This window comes from Arachis duranensis, chromosome 8, assembly GCF_000817695.3.
Source record: "Arachis duranensis cultivar V14167 chromosome 8, aradu.V14167.gnm2.J7QH, whole genome shotgun sequence".
NCBI classification, from domain to species: Eukaryota; Viridiplantae; Streptophyta; class Magnoliopsida; order Fabales; family Fabaceae; genus Arachis; species Arachis duranensis.
The window spans coordinates 7,828,142-7,831,517 of NC_029779.3; positions in this window are offsets into that span (position 1 = coordinate 7,828,142).

Consider the following 3,376-nt stretch of genomic DNA (forward strand, 5'->3'; position numbering starts at 1 on the left):
TCACGTTCATTTGTCGTCTATTACTTTTTTTTTTTATAAAATATAGTTATGATAATTCAAAAAATATTTTTATTATAATTATATAAAATTAATATTTAATATATTATCAACTAATAAAAATGAAGTGTCAATTTTTTATGAATTTATTTTTTTACTAAAATGAAAGCACTATTCTCTCTTCTAAATTTATTTTAAAAAAATATCTTTATTATAATTATATTACAATATTACAATTATATTACAAGTAACATTTAATGAATAACGCATAATTATAATAATTTAGAAAAATAAAATAAAGTTCAGTAATTTATGTTTTGACTGTACACATATGTATAATAACTTTTAAGAAGAAGTCACGTATAGTAAATATGGTCGATGTAAATACGGTCGATGATTGTAAAACTGTATACTAACATTGATATAATATTATTTCAGGTATATGTTTTGCAGGTATCAAAGAAAAGTGTTGAGTTATTTTTTAGTGGGTTTAAATTATTTATTGTTTATTAAAGAATTTTGTACATTAGAATTCTCTAATAATTTATTATTTATTTTGAGTTGATTTTGATATGTTACTTGACAGTAAAACAATATATAAAAATTTGTTGGTGGGTCTAAGTATTACTACGTTATTTATTGTCATGTTGAGTATATATGTTTGATTTATTGAAAAAAGTAAATTACTAAAACTAATTAATAACTATTTTAGAGTTAATACATTTAATACTAAATTAAGAAAAAACAAACAATATATAATATGTTACATTTTTATTAATCAAATTATTATAATTTAAATTAATCTTAACAAAAAATTTAAAATTATAATTTCAATCTTATCACGTGTATTATCACGTGTATGACACGGATTATTACACTTATAAATTTGTAATGTATATTTTGGAACATTTAACTATTAAATTGCAACGAATCATTATTACCAGAAAAAAAAAATGGTTTGACAGTTGACACAAACAATATTAGGATCCTTTTTAATTTAAAAAAATGTGTTAGTACTTAGTACCTTTTTAGTAAATTATAAACTAAAATAAATTCATCAGGACATGATTTGTTGTCAAGGAATCAAAATCTCTGCTTTTGAGCTTTAAAGAATCTTGGGAGAACATAGAGCCTTTCCCAGCACCCCCTCACTTATATTTGCATGCTAATAATATATATATATATATATAGACTTATATTTTAAAAAATGAATACATTTAATTTTGCTGCATATTTTGGTTTCATTTATAACCGTATTATTTTCGTGCAATATTAATTAACCATAACATAAAATACAATATACTACATCTATATATCCTGATCCATCTAATCTTATTCCAAAAATAATTTGTTTCATGATAATAAGAGTTAAATTATAAATTAATTATTTTTAGTTTGTTTAAGGTAATCTTTAATAATTATTTTTAATCTTAAATTTAAATTTTAAAAATATAAATCTTAAATTATAATAAACTTTAAATCTTAAATCCTAATTTTAGATCCTAATAAACTCTCCAAAAAACGAGAGTTAAAATAAAAATTTTATAAATTAAAAAATATTAACTAATATTTTTATTAATCAAAAATTAATTTTCTATAATTATTTTTTTGTGATTTAATTAATCATATTACGAAATTAATTATTTTTAATTAATATCAACCAATTTTTTTTAGCACCATAACTTTACCACTTACTTAGTCGTTGCTCATTACTACTACCAACTATAGTTGCATCACTATTGTTGGTTGGCTATATTAAACCGTAAATTTTACGAGAAGTGAAGGATTAAAAAATAATTTTATAATAAAAAAATTGTCTATTAATTAAAAATTAATTTCCTGTATTTATTAATATTGATTTAAATATAAAATAAAATTAAAAAATTAATCATCTAATATTTATCTTTATTCTAATATAAGTTTCTGCATTATCTTTTCTCGTTGCCATCATTATCCTATGCTCTGTCAGGTTTTACGATGGAGGCTTAGCTTTTCTATCTCTATAATATATACTGCTTTGTATGTGTAACACCTATATATTAAGACAAAATTATATTCATGAATTATTATTAGAAAATTTCTTAAAATACGTGAAGCAATACGAAGCAAATTAAATTTTAAATCAGATCAAAGTAATTTATGTAATTCAATATATATGTTTGCATGTGTCTTTTGGAGTTGGCGAAAGAGTACAAAATGAAGGTCATAAGATAAGTTAGCTCCTCAACTTATCAAACAGACAAATGTATTAATAACAATCTTTTCATATAGAAGAAATTTGAAAATTCCTGTCTCCAATTCAGTGAGCCCCATGTATGCAGTAATAAGAATAAGAATAAAAATTAAAAACCACATAATAGCAGATACATCATCATTAGTAATATATATAATATTTAAATATTAAACAATATTATTTTAATAATATAAATAAAAGCATGATTAGATAATAAGTTTTGGAATTAAAATGGCAATTGTTGCCAGCCAATGGTGGTGAATATATTTAAATAAAAATATATATCATCACTAATCACTATACATCACTCTCACCTAGAAAGGTGAAGCTCCATATATTAACATGGTCGATTACTTCAATGTCACTGCTATGTCATCTATGGATTCTAGCATTTATCAATAACTCAAAACAATTGGCAACTTTAACATTATTCAACTTTTATTACATGGTATTATAATAAAATAATACTCAACAAAAACACATACATGAATGCAACTGCTTCGAGAGGCCGCATAATATGATGCCTCGTGTGTATGTTATTTGATTAACCCTCTTCCTTTAATTTATTTTATTTCATTCTATTTTATGTTTCATTGAATTGGAAGTTTTTAATTAATAGTAAACAATTATGCATAATTGAAAAAAAAATTATGCATGAAGTGACGACCGACATAAACATGGGGCTTTACTTAATACTCCTTTTTCTTAGAAAATAATCTTGTTCTATTTTTAATGTTGTTTTTTCTCATAGAGCTTTTGACCTAACCATAAAACCAGCCAACCAGCTGCGGTATCATGGGTTTAATTTTTGCTAGGTTTAGTTAACAACTATATTTTTCAGGTTTAATTATTTTATTAGTCTGTGTAGTTTCACTAAATTTACAATTACGTTTTTATATATTTTTTAATTAAATATTTATACTATTTTTAATTTTATAATTAGATTATTTTTAGTGTACAAAACGATAGAATTAACTTAATATTTTCTGCAAATTAAAAGTATCCACAATTAAAAACTTAATTAGATATTTGACTATATATATTTTTTGAAAAAATATTACGTTAATTTTAATAATTTTGACATAAAAAAGATCCAATTACAAAATTAAAAATAACGTAAGAACACAATTGAAAAGAAAAATAGTT